Consider the following 13,150-nt stretch of genomic DNA (forward strand, 5'->3'; position numbering starts at 1 on the left):
GAAGAACTTTTGTGCATGAAAGAGGAGCAGGACTTGTTTGTGATTGTATGTAATGATCTTAAGGTGGTCAAACAGGTAGAAAAGTTGAATAGGGAGAGGAATGGTCAGTAGAAAGCAGGAGGTGATGATACCCCTGTATAAGACTCTGTTGAGACCTCAGTTAGAATACTGTGTACAATTCTGGAGGCCACCTTCACAAAGATATAAACAGAATGGAGTCAGTTCAGAGGGCAGCTACTAAAATGGTTAGTGGATTATAAAGCATATTGGGACAGACTTTAAGATCTCAATATGTATGCTTTGGAAGAAAGGCAGGAGAGGGGAGATATGATAGAGGCATTTAAATACCTAAGCAGCATAAATGCACAAGTGGTGAATCTCAAATGAAAGGAAGCACTGGAATGAAGAGGCATAGGAGGAAGGTGAAAATGGATAGACTCAGAAATAACCTGAGGAAATACTTCTTCACAGAAAGGGTGGTGGAAGTGGTGGAGACAAAAAAAGTATCTATATTCAAGAGAGCTTGGGACAGGTACATATGATCTTTAAGGGTATGGTAGGGAGAGTAGATGACATGGATGGGCAGACTGGATAGGCCTTATGGACTTTATCTGCCTATATTTTTCTGTTTCTATGTTTAGGAATCTTATGGGATCTAAAAGGCTACCTGTTAATTTTATTGAAGACATGAATTGAGACAAAGAAGTAAGAGATGGTAGATTAAAATATGTCCATGAGGGTGTGTGTGTAATATATTCAGGTTCTTTTGGTATGGAAACAAATGTTTGAATATTAGAGGAATCAGTAGTGCCAAAGGGTTTGTGAAATTACTCACTTACTGCAAAAATGCTGTACCATACAATCAGCCATTGGCACTACTGAGGTAACTAAAGAGGAAATTTTTACCAGTGAGATTAGTGATAGTGCTATTATTAGGGCTGTTTAAAACAATCTGCATAAAATAAATTGCAGCAATCAAGTTGGGAGATTAACAAACTTTGAAGTACTAACTGAAACATTTGTGGTTTCAAAACGTGTCTAATTCTAAATAATTTTCTTAACAAAAGGATTTTTAAATTACATTAGAAATCTGTATCTCCAGGCTCAAAGAATTATCAAATACTACTCCCAGAATCTTTAATTGGGAGTTAAATTTAAATTTGAAATCTTCTAGATACAGCAAACTGTCATTCCAGATACCATTGGATTGACCAATCAGAATAAAGTTTACTTTATATTTATTCAATTTTAAAAAATGGTCACCTCTCCATCTTTCTAATAAGAGAATGCAGTTTGAGATGTCTCAGTAAGTGTTGAAGGACAGGTAGTAATGTGGAAGTGTCATCTGCATAAACTCTGTAACCTGATGATGTAAGCATAACACCTAATGAACTTAAGAGTATCTTGTACATAGTAGGGATTTCCAGGGAGAAGAATAAACCTTTTGAAATTTTACTGTATATGATCTTTGAGAAAGAAAACCTATGAACCAATTTCATAAGGTTTCCCTCTATACCAAAGGAACGCAAAATAGACAACATCAAGCCATGATCAACCAGATCAAATGCGCAGGACAGACCAAATTGTAACAAAACAGCTTGTTGTCCTCTTCCTAATAAAAATGTAATCTATGCTAATATGGCTCATATTACTGTCTCTGTACTTTAAATTTTACAAAAGCCTGATTGTGAATAATGAATTCTCAAATCTGTCCAGCTATGATCTTAGTTGAATAGTAGCCAAGACCGCCATTAACTAAGGTGCCCTTTTACTAAGCTTCACTAAAATGTGGCCGGTACTATGACTTTTTGCACATCTGTAAAAAGGTTCCATTTTTGCAATAATGGCCACACACTAATTTTCCCATTAGTGCATAGCCATTAGCATGTGAGCTCTTAATTACACCTATTTTCTAGACGATAAGGGCTCATGTGCTAATCGTGCACTAATCGGTTAGCGTGCAGTAATGTAGCTGCACTAAATGATTAGTGCTGGGCATGCCTACTCTCCGCCTCCAAACACACCCTCAGCACTAAAAAATAAAAGCATGTGGGAAGCACGCACAGATGCCAAAACTACTATGCAATGCCTGAGCGTGCCCTGCGATAGTGGTTTAACCTCAGTAAGCACGCATTGGTACTTACCGCAACTTAGTAAAAGGGCTCCTTAGTACAAAATGTTATGGAAGCCACTGGTCTGTAGTTGAAAATGTCATATACTCCTATAGAGGAACTTTTAATAACAGTTGGTGTGAGAATAATATTATACAGTAACTAAAGGGACCAGCTGTTTAAGCCGAGGTAAATTGTATCTCAAGATTATCTGTATATCAAAGTACCTCGACACAAACTGTATTAATTCAAAGTAATATCAAATTTAATAAAACAGTATACTCAACCTCACCCACTCATTCATCATTCATTCCTAATCACACTTCTTACTGTGGTGCGATTAATGCAGAATTACATCAAACAATTTTGAGATCTTAAATCATGCATTGACTGCTTACACATTAATTAATCATGGAGTCCTTTGAGCTAGATCTTCCAATTCAAAGGCAAAGTCACTGTTCCTAAAGTTGTTGCAGCCACAGTTATGTGATCTCAATGAACTCACTGAGAGACTCTGGTGCTACATAACACACTAGTATATAATCCAATTTTGTCAAGCAAAGTAAAGTACTTAATGTCCAACGGCAGTCGGTTCTTCAATGTAACACTCTTTTCAGTCAACTTTAATGTCTTCCACTTTATAGCTGGACACACAGGTAAGGAAGTAATTAAACCATCTTCTTCAGAATTAATACAGTTTGTGTTGAGGTACTTTGATATACAGATAATCGTGAAAATAATATTACCAACATTAGATAGAAAATGACCATTCATGAGATAAGATTCTAGTCATTGCTTTAGAACAGGAGTGCTTGACCCAATTTTTCACACACCCACAATGAATATGCATGAGATAGATCCATGGAAGCAGTGGGTGTGCTGAAAACGTGACTGGCTTGGAGGGGCATAATCGAACAGGGCACCTAAGTTTTCCTGAGGGCATCCTCGCAAGATGTCCCCGTGAAGGGGCGGGGAAACCCGTATTATCGAAACAAGATGGGCGGCCATCTTTCATTTCGATAATACGGTCGGGGACGCCCAAATCTCAACATTTAGGTCGACCTTATAGATGGTCGTCCCCGGTTTTCAGCAATAATGGAAACCAAGGACGCCCATCTCAAAAACGACCAAACCCAACTCATTTGGTCATGGAAGGAGCCAGCATTCATAGTGCACTGGTCCCCCTGACATGCCAGAACACCAACCAGGTACCCTAGGGGACACTGCAGTGGACTAACTGATGCACTAACTGAACGGAAAAAGCCCTTCCCTTACCGATCCCATAGCGATTCGGAAAGGAACGGGCATGCATGAAGGAAATTGCATGCAAATGAGCTGTTCGCTGTTAGCTCATTTGCACATAATTACCTTCCTAAGGAGGGGAAGCCAATGCAGAGCAGCCAAGCATTATGTGTGTCTGCTCTGTGCATGCCAAAGACGGCTTCATGCACGCAGACAAGATGCGTTTATAAGAGCTGTCTACAACCTTAAATAAATTGCCGTCTACAACCTTAAAATAACATAAGTCCAGGTGAAAATGTCCAAGTGCTGGTCAGGGCCCTTTTTTTTTAGTATGGGTGAAGGACGTCCAAGTGTTAGGTGCCTTTGCTATGCCTCCGTCCCTGTGATTGGCAGTTGAGAACGTCCAAAATGTGGATGTTTCTGTGAGAAGGACATCCATGCCATGCCTCTGACACTCTTTTTATTTATTTATTTGGATTTTGGATCACAAGTGGCAGAAGTGGGATTTGAAGCAGCCACTTCGGGATTATAGAACCAGTGCTCTAACCACTAGGCCACCCCTCCACTCCAGTCCCTTGAAATTTGGCAGTCCCTATAGGGGTGGCAGTTCAGGATGTCCAAAATGTTTGAAAGAAGGATATCCATGGCTTCGCAATGCCTCCGCTGACACACACACCTCCCTCCCCAGGGACCTGCATACTGCTGTCATGGACCTGAGTATGATATTTGAGGCTGGCAAAAAAAAAATTAAAGTTGTTTTTTCAGGGTGGGAGGGTCACCACTAGGGGAGTAAGGGGAAGTCATCCCTGATTCCCTCCGGTGGTCATCTGGTCAGTGCGGGCACCTTTTTAAGGCTTGGTTGTAAGAAAAAATGGACCAAGTAAAGTCAGCCAAGTGCTCATCACGGACGCCATTCTTTTTTCCATTATCGCTCAAGGATGCCCATCTGTTAGGCACGATCCAGTCCCACCTTCGCTACACCTCCGACACCCCCCCCCCCCCCGGGAACTTTGGTCGTCCCCGCGACGGGAAGCAGTTGGGGACGCCCAAAACTGGCTTTCAATTATGCCGATTTGGGCGACTCTGAGAGAAAGATGCCCATCTCCCGATTTGTGACGAAAGATAGAAGCCCTTATCTTTTGAAAATAAGCCTGTTGGTGTGTCCTGAGGATTGAGTTGAGAACCCCTGTTTTAGAAAAATTAAAATGATTGAAGGAGCCTCTCTTATCAAAAATGAAGGGCAGCTATCCAACAATCAACAGGATGAGCTTTACTTACTGAATAAGTTGGAACAAAATTGTTTCAAAATCTATTTTCTGGAATAATATTTTCATCAAGCAACCTACCTATTCATAATCCTTGTCAGATTTGCTATTTATAGTTTCCTTCCAAATATTCTCTACTTTATCCTGAAAATAAAAGGCTGACATTTCAGCAGTTGGAGTACAAGAATTATTAAGTTTGCAGTTTCTTTTAAATGGTTTATCAAATATGCTTGTTTAACTTTTTAAACTGGTGATTATATGAATATTGCAGAATTCTCCAGGTCTGTAGATAGATAGGAGTCCTATGCTTATACCAAAGGTGTTCATCTCCTCAAATCTGTTATTACTTTAAATGAAGACCTTTTGATACCAGGGGTTCCTACGTGACTGATAGCATGGTGAAATGGGAAGGGTGGCAGTATTATCAGCACCAGTTTGTAATGCATTATTCCATCAAAATGTTTGTTCTTCTAGTGAAAGAAAGGAAAAGTCTTGAAAAAAAAAAGGGGGTGGGGAGAAAAATCATGTCTGGTTTGACAATGAGCAAGAGGAAAATAGGTTGTTGAAATGTAAGGCTAAGTACTAGAACTTCAGGGCAGGAAGGTTGATGGAATAGTACCTATGAAGCTGAAAGTTTGTTGAAGATGACAATTGCCAAACCCCCATGACTTGCTCCTTAGGCATGCTCCTTCGGTGAATGCTCATGGAACAGAATAATGCAGGTAAATTACTCATTAATAGTTGAATGCTTTTGTGAGTGCTCACATGGTATTGGTTATGCTGCACTCTCAGACATCAATCTACCAATCATTGACACAGTCAGAAGGACTGAATCATATAGAATAACCCTTTCAAACTTGCAGAACTAGCATTTATACCAAGTCTATGGCTGATATAACTGTGGATGGTAAATGTAAGGCAGCTTGTACCAAGTTATTAGGCTAGCATTCTAGAACAGAATCTGGGTGCCCAAATACTGTTATAGAAAAGGCTTCACCACATGTTCTTGGGGTGCCTAGATATAGGCGCCTAGTTGTAAAATTGCTCCTACTATCGATAATTTGTTAAAATACTCACCTTGTTGTATGACTGCGGTTTAAAAAAAGCAAAGAGACTGTTAGAAATTATTCAAAAATGGAAAGGAGAATAAAAACAAGAGTACTGCAATGTTTCCACATTGATCTATACTACATCTGAATGTGTATTGTGTACAGTTCTAGTTGTCCCTACATTAATGGAAAGAAGGAGCAGTCTACTGGATAGAGCAGCAAATTGAAAGCCTTTTAGCCTATTCCACCCAATTCCTGCTCCTCTCACAGATGTTCTTGGGCAAGTGACTTTACCCTCTGTTGCATCAGGTGCAACGTTAAGTTATAAGCCCTCTGAGGCTATGGCAATGCCTGAGGTACATGAATCTAATTTGTGTTGATCTACCACCAGAAAAGGCATGAGCTAAATGGAAATAAAAAGATACATGACAGAATGGTGGACTCTATGGACCTTTGATCTGAAAGCCCTTTTTTTAATATATTCATATCCTATCTTTCAGCTACATTATCATGTGGCTTTCCTATCAAGACTTCTAATTCTTAATTGATGTTAAGAGATGCAGTTCAGAATTTTGAAGCTTTGTTACCTCACTCCTAAATCAAGATCTATCTATCTATCCAAGTGTGTGTGTTTGTGTGTGTTAAAAGCTCTGCACATTAGTAAAACAGGAAGCAGATTTGACTGACCTCAATATTAACATTCCCAAACTGTGTTATTTGTTGAATTAATGCTTAATGTATTATCAAGACAAGGTAGAAGGACATGTCATATGCTAGGGAAAATGGCTTTGTGAGCTGCATGCAAACATTTAATTAACCAAGTGATGCCTTTTTAAAAATTCAATTAGCCTAATGGAGATTGCCCTACAATAAATGTTCAGATTGAGCACAATTGTAATGCAATATTATCTTTTTATATTAGACTTGATCAAATAGAACATTTGCTCAATTTTATATACTGCCTTTCCCAATAGGCTACAAAAGGCCCTGTTTATTAAGGTGTGCTAGTGTTTTTAGTACATGCTAAAATTAGCACACGCTAATGCTAGAGGCATCCATATATTTCTATGGGTGTCTCTAGTGCTAGTGTGCAATATTTTTTAGCACACACTAAAAACATTAGCCCGTCTACAATGCGGCTTAGTAAACAGGGACCAAAGTGATTCACAATACAATAAAATTGCATATAGACATCAATATAACAATATCAGTGAATCAAAATCAAAATCCTGGAACGACAAAGCCATAACAGGACTCTGTAAGCCACATTGAGCCAGCAAATGGGTGGGAAAATGTGGGATACAAATGCAATAAATAAATAAATAAATAAAATAGCCTCTAATAATGATGATTTTCATTATTAGGAAACACATTAAGTTCAACTAGTAGGTTCCAAAATGGGGAAGCAGGTTCCTTTAAAGGAAAAAGTTATATGGCTTGTGGCTACTATCCTGACCTCTGCTGGAATCTGAAATAAAGCTTGAGAGTCAGAACATAAACATGGTACACTGTTGAACCCATATAACTGGGACATTGGGGCACAAGATATTTGACCATGTCTATGGTGGTAACTTTAGAAGCTCTATTCTTATTTTGAATGTTTGACAACTGGTATTTACATGTCTATAATGCATGGATGTCCATATCCCACTTTACAAAGGCATGATATGGACATCTAACACCGTAGTACATCCATATGGCAGGGGGATATAGTCTGGGTGTGTTTTGTATGGTACTATGGAGTGACCAAAATATGGATGTCCAAATCCAATCACAGAAGGGGAAGGTAGGTCCATGTCTAAAAAGATAAATAACATTTATCTAGACCTGGTCCTTGTCACATCAAGGCTACAGAAAGGTGCCCCGATTGAATAGCTGTCCACTGGAGGAATTAAGGTATGGCACCTCCTTAATTCCCCAGTGGTTGAGGTCCCCCCTCCCTCTCCTCTGAATATTAAACCAGCAAAAGATACCAGGCTGCATGACAGCTTCAGTTATTATTGACATTCTTATCAAAGCCACATACGAATCTGAGGGTTAGTGGAGTGGATTATGAACCAAGAGACTCAAGTTCAAATCCCACTTTAGCTCTTTTTTTTAAACTGTAGGCCCTTCAGGGCCATAAAAATACATTTTGTACCTGAATATATAAGACAAACTTGCAAACCTGAAGGCAATTGAAGTGATATACATTCCAGCACAGTAGGTATCTTTCTGTTCCTGGAGGGCTCACAATAAAAAAAAAAATAGCTGAAGTGGGATTTGAATCTGGGCCCCCTAGATTCACAGTGCTCTAACCAGTAGGCTACACTTCTGCTTTGCATGGAGGTTTGTGTGGCCAATTTATAAGATGAATGTGCCTAACCTGCCACAAAAAAAGTCCATGTCCCTTGTTTTCACCTGTTCATAATTTGAACATTTCTGTTTGTAAAATGGATGTTCAGGTAGGACATTTCCCAGTATATTGACGTCCATCTCACATAAACATGTATTTTAGAACAGGCTGTAACCTGTTCTAAAATACATGAGGAAAGGACATCCATTTGTGATGTTCTAACTTGGATGTCCATATTCTGAGTTAGAATTTCTAAAATATTGCTTCACATTTTATATGGGGTCTAGAGTGTAATATGTAATAGCAAAATAACAAAAAAAAAGTGTCAGTATAAGCCACCCCACAGTATGAGAGTCATTCTATAAAGGGGTAGCTATATTTAGGTGTCTAGAATTTATTGGGACTTCATTTTTATTTCAGAGGATTTATTTACTGCCATTTTGTAGAAATTCATCCAGTGGCGTACCAAGGGGGGGCGGTCCGCCCCGGGTGCACGCCGCTGGGGGGTGCTGCGGGGCGCGCCTTCTGCGTGAGTTCGCTAACTTCTCTCGTTCGCTGCAGCTCCCTCTGCCCCGGAACAGGTTACTTCCTGTTCCGGGGCAGAGGGAGCTGCAGCGAACGAGCAAAGTTAGTAAACTCGCAGCAGGCGCACGTTGCGGCACCCCCCCCCCAGCGGCATGCACCCGGGGGTGTCTTTCACCGGGGGGAGGTCCTCACTGCATTGGGGGGGGGGGCGTCTTTCACCGGGGGGAGGTCCTCACTGCATTGGGGGGGGGGGGCGCTGCACCCGGGGGGCGGGGCGCCGCCCCGGGTGTCCGCCCCCCTAGGAACGCCACTGAATTCATCCAAGGCAATGTAAAACAAAAATAAGTCAAACATAGGTAATAGACAATCACAGCAGTAAACATTTTCAAATAACAGTGCATACTATGATAACACAATACACGATAAAACATCATAAATAGCAGAGGGAGTAAGCGAAGGTGGAACACATAGATAAGATCATGTAACAGGAGTTAGAAAGCAAGGGGATTAATTTAAAGAAAGTTGCTAGTGGAGTCAGAAGGGTGCTTTAGTATTATCTCAGGTAAGGTAAGACTGGATAAGCAAGTCCTGCTGCTGAATTGAAATTCTATAAAGGAAGTAAGCATCCACCTTCCTTCCTTCACAGAATGCTAGTGTAGTCAGGTATATATGCACATATGTGTTTACATGTAAGCACTTAATGTCAGCCATAGAACTGGTGTAAATGCTTATGCCTAGTTTGGGAGATATGCATGTATCTTTTAGCATTCTATAAGATACACACGTTGGACCCAAATCTATAAATGGCACCAAAAAAACCCCACGCAAAGCACAATTCTATAAGCAGCAACTATTGCTAGGCACCGTTTATAGAATAGTGCTTAGCACCAGGATCTGTGCCTAACTTGAGATGTGAGAATTTACACTAACTAAACCCTGGTGTAAATCTTGATACCTAAATTAGGCATGGACCCCCCTTATTCTATAACAGCATGCATAAATTGTAGGAACTTCCCCGATCTGCCCATGACCTTTCCATGGAGCCATGTGTACAATTTACACGCAGATTCTAGAGTCTAAAATGATGCACGCAATTTTTAATTGATGTCAATTAGCACCAATAATTTTTCATTAGCACCCAATTGTCAGTGCTAATTAGCTTATTCATTTAAATTGTGCATGCAAATTGGGCAAGTGTCCAAATTTGCATTCACAAATTTAAGTGCCATATAAAGAATTTGGGGGGTAATGTATGCCCCATCCATGCTCCATCCAGACTCTGTCAATAGGATTTCCCACCTCCAAAATACACTGTTGAAGATATGTGCATACCTGCAGAATAGCACACAGCCAGATTATTTTTACATACATACATATGAGTTGACAAATGCAGATAAATAATTAGAATGCTGACATTTATGTGCACAGTTGCTGCCTAACTTTAGGCATCTCCTTATTGAATTACCTCCTACATAGGGTCTACAGTGTAATTAACATAAGAGCTCAATCAAACAGAAGCCTTCTTGTGAATAATCTTAGAAATCATGAACAATACTTTAAACTCAATCAACTGGTAAATAGACAGCTAGTATAGAAATATAAGAAATGGCTTAATATGGTCTGAGAGCTTGGATCTTGAAATAACATGAACCACTTTAATTTATACACGCTGAAACCTCTGTAACTGAGTTATAGGGAGACCCATATAAAGGAAATTACAGTAATCCATGGATACCTTGGACAAGTTATTTAACCGTCCTTTGCTCCAAGAACAAAACTTATATTGTGACTTTACTAGGGACAGAGAAATTGCCTCCATATAATAAATGTAATCCATACATCAAATCCATGACCCTTTACCCTCTACTCTTGAAATTAGGGAATGTCTACCTCTAAGCAAGTCTTTGCCTAAATAAGGCTATATATATTATATATTCCAAAGATGGGAAAAATATGATTTAATAGTGCCAATTATTTATTTTCCTTTGGAATAAATCTAACCAGACTCCCGATTTCTTAGCTTGGAACTAGAGTTAGGTCATCTAATTAAATCTGTGTGCATATAAAATGCATTTAACATCTTCTCACCAATAGCCTGTCTGTTGTTGTTGATGTTACTGTTGTTAAGTGCTCTTGAGTAGGTGTCTAATCATGTCAGCCCTCTAAATAGCTGCCCTGAACTGAGCTCTCTTTCTTACCCTGATTTAACTTACGTTTATCTTGAGCCAATCAGTACTTGAGCTCACCAGGAATAGATTTAATTTGCAAATAGTATCTGTACAATTCTTTTCAAGCTCACAGTACATCTGGATACATGCATACATCATTTGTTTAATTTGATCTAAGTCAAAATCTGTATAGCAGGCTGTATGTAGAAATGGAATATGAGAGGTGATAGAATTGATCTTTGTGGAACCCATGGCCTGAAACAGGTCATTATGCCAATGTACATATTCCAAGGAAGCTTTATTTTCACCAGCTGTTGGCAAACGTATAATTTCAGCACTTTTGAAATTTATATGGAGAGTATCAGGCCACTTATCTGACTGAATGGTCTGATATTATATGTGCGAGATGGGGCTGGACTCAGTGTCAAGTGAAGGCATTCCGAAACGTTATCTGGACAGCAGTGATATTCAGCTGCTATCTGGACAACTTGCATGTTTAGTTAAGCCTGGAGAATAGCAGGCCTAAACTAAATGAATAGTGCTGGCATGGTGATTACACTACTGTATCTTCAGCTCTACTTCCTACAAGGATAGTGGTACTGAATATTTGTATTTAACTGCACTTAAAATAGAAGGTCACCTTGTTGGCTGAACATCAGGCCAATTGTGTTCTACCTTTTAAAAAGAAAACAAATCAATCGAGTGGACTACATTGACACAGGCCAGAAATCAATGCATGCAGATAAATCTAATAGGATGAAATCATGATCAAAGCCAGAATCTGAGCCTCTCTAGAGACCATCTATTAAGGATAGTAGAACCATCTCAGTGCTTGGTCCATAGAGAATGCTGATCTATTACAGACAGAAAGCCATCACCTTCCAGATAGAGAAAGTTGTGGTTACACAATTGTTAGACTATCTACTTACCTAAGAAAGGTAGATATGAAGTACAACTAAAGGCACTAAAATTATCAACTTCTGAGTAATCTGCTTTTCTTTTCTTTTGTAATGGATAAACTACTGCTTAGCCTAGATATTGTTGTTGTTATTATTATTATTATTATTATTACTAAGTTCCCTTTATAACATCCAGATTTAATCTAATTAACTGATGGCCTTTCATTACCTATTGAAAAATCTTATAAAGTATTGGGTTTTATCCTGAATATAAATCTTTCTTTTGAATCTCAGAATAATTCAATTGTTGGTAAGATTTTTTCAAATTGCGTCAACTTTGTAACATTTGTACACTGTTTCAAGAACAACATATTTGATCATTGGTGCAAGCTTTAGTTATTTCACAACTTGACTATTGTAACTCTTTATATTCTGGTATATCAGTTAGATTTATATCTAAATTTGAAACTCTGCAAAATGTAGTAGCAAAACTGATCCTCAGAATGAAGAAATACAATAGCATCTTATTGTAGTTGATCAAACTACATCAGAGGAGTAGCCTAGTGGATAGTGCAGTGGGCTTTGATCCTGGTTAACTGGGTTCAATTTCCACTTATGAAAGTGAATGGGTCAATAAACCCTCCATTCCCCCAGGTACAAAATAAGCACCTGTATATAATATCTAAACCACTTTAATTGTAACCACAGAAAAGTGATTTATTTCTTTAAATTGAATTGTATCATATGGGATTATGTGTAAGATTTAGAGAACACTTCCCAAAGATATAACATCCATATGAGAAGTGTGCTGGAGAAATTTACCTAAATGTAAAAGTGGATACAGTCCATGGGGCATCTGGCCTAAAAAAAAAAGTGTGAGTGTGACAAACACAGAAGAAGACTAGCCTCCTCACTTGGAAATCTAAAGAACAAAGTCATAGCAGAGGAGACAGAAAAGATGACGCCTAAGAACTTCTACTGGACTAAAAAAGTTCACAGCAAACGTTTATTAACACAATGTGGACTCGACACAAGTCGTGTTTTGGCCGCTCAGGCCTTCCTCAGGAGTCCCTAAAATAATACAAAACGTATATATGATAAAAAATACATAACATATATATGATAAAAATGACAGTAAAATAAGATGAATCAATACAAACAGCGAAAAACTAAAAGTGCCCATGTAAATGAGTATCATATATATACATAAACAATTTCATGTAACTTAAAAACAAATAAAAACATCTAGGAAAACGTATATATTTTTTACATGTTTTGCTAGGATTGTACAGAAATGACCATTACATAAAGATTAAAAATAAAAAAAAATAATAATATAAAAAATATATAAATACAAAAAATAATAATCCAAATGCAAAGAGCAAAACTCAACCGAATGATAACAATATATATTTGGTATTAGAATAAGTTGCTGGCTGGACTTATTCTAATATCAGTGAAAGCTTTAACCCGAGTCCCTGAGGAAACAAGTGTGAACCCCGCGGTGTCGGGCAATTCCAGGGGAGAGCAGTCTTTTGCTACAGTATTTGAGAAGC

Source organism: Microcaecilia unicolor, chromosome 2 (assembly GCF_901765095.1).
Source record: "Microcaecilia unicolor chromosome 2, aMicUni1.1, whole genome shotgun sequence".
NCBI classification, from domain to species: domain Eukaryota; kingdom Metazoa; phylum Chordata; class Amphibia; order Gymnophiona; family Siphonopidae; genus Microcaecilia; species Microcaecilia unicolor.